Genomic DNA, 1,454 nt, shown 5'->3' on the forward strand with positions numbered 1-1,454 from the left:
AGTAAAACAGTAGAGTCGAATCTAATCAGGCGACGCTGAGCGAATTAGATTGGTAGCTGTGACACTAAACGTAGTAGAGGAGTTTTGCAATTTTGATAGTAAAGTAACTGACAATGGTAGAAGTTGGAATGATATAAAATGAAGAACTGGCACTAGCAAGAAAAGTACGATATTGTAGTGTCTGTGTTGTTAAGAAAAACGATGCAATGTTCCTTCGGGTGCGCATGCAAACAACGATGGAATTTTTATGGATGACAGCGTGCCATATCACCGGGCCAAAGGTGTTCGCGATTGGTTTGAAGAACATTCTGGACAAATCGAACGAATGATTTGGCCACCCAGATAATCCGACACGAATCTCATCGAACGTTTGTGAGACATAATCGAGAGATCAGTTCGCGCAAAAAATTCTGCACCGGCAACAGTTTGGCAGTTATGGACGGCTGTAATAGACACTGTGGCTCAATTTTTCTGCAGGTCTCTTCCAACGACTTGTTGAGTCCATGCTACGTCGATTTTCTGCACTACGCCTGACACAACAAAGTCCGACACGATGTTAGGAGGTATCCCATGACTTTTGCCACCTCAGTGTACGCTACAGCAAAGCCTTCAAACGGAAACTTCTTGATCGCCCCTCACATAATTCGGATGATAAGGTTCTGCTTTCAAATTATTTGAACGACTCTCCCACAGGTGCCATTACGCTCTTTCTGAGTTCACTCAGATTTTATTAGTCTACTTCATCTGCATCTGTGATGAAATTTCCTCTCCTTTCGTGGGAACTTCTGGCCTTTGTTTATAAACCACGGCGGGCTCTTTACACGTGGAAATGTCAGACTTATCACAGATTTATTCGACACATTGCGAAATGTCTGGAGTTTATAACTACAACAGTATGTCTTATCAAGACATACAGCACACAGCACTCCGTCTTCAGGCCACAAGTGGCCCATCGGGACCATCCGACCGCCGTGTCATCCTCAATGAGGATACGGATAGGAGGGCCGTGTGGTGAGCACACCGCTTTACCGGTCGTTATGATGGGTTTCTTTGACCGGAGCCGCTACTATTCGGTCGAGTAGCTCCTCAATTGGCATCACGAAGCTAAGTGCACCCCGAAAAATGGCAACAGCGCATGGCTGCCTGGATGGTCTCCCATCCAAGTGCCGGCCACGCCCGACAGCGCTTAACTTCGGTGATCTCACGGGAACTGGTGTATCCACTGCGGCAAGGCCGTTGCCCATCAAGAGATACAGGGTGACAGTTATTGGACTATATGAAAAAAACCTAAATTAGCTACAAACAACGGCGTTCACACACTTGGTTCAACATGTAAACGTCACTACAGATATTTGGGGGATTAGATTGTAACATGTTCGATGTGCCTGCCATCATTGTCGATGATGTGGCGCAGACGAATAGCGAAATTCTGCAGGACCCGCTGAGGTATCAGC

The 1,454-nt window shown here is 46.2% G+C and overlaps 1 pseudogene; it reads right to left on the reverse strand.

Moving 5' to 3' along the window:
- Window positions 1–1,123: 1,123 nt before the first annotated feature.
- On the reverse strand, window positions 1,124–1,241 carry LOC124778832 (annotated as a pseudogene).
- Window positions 1,242–1,454: the final 213 nt, after the last annotated feature.

This window comes from Schistocerca piceifrons, chromosome 2 (assembly GCF_021461385.2).
Source record: "Schistocerca piceifrons isolate TAMUIC-IGC-003096 chromosome 2, iqSchPice1.1, whole genome shotgun sequence".
NCBI classification, from domain to species: Eukaryota; Metazoa; Arthropoda; class Insecta; order Orthoptera; family Acrididae; genus Schistocerca; species Schistocerca piceifrons.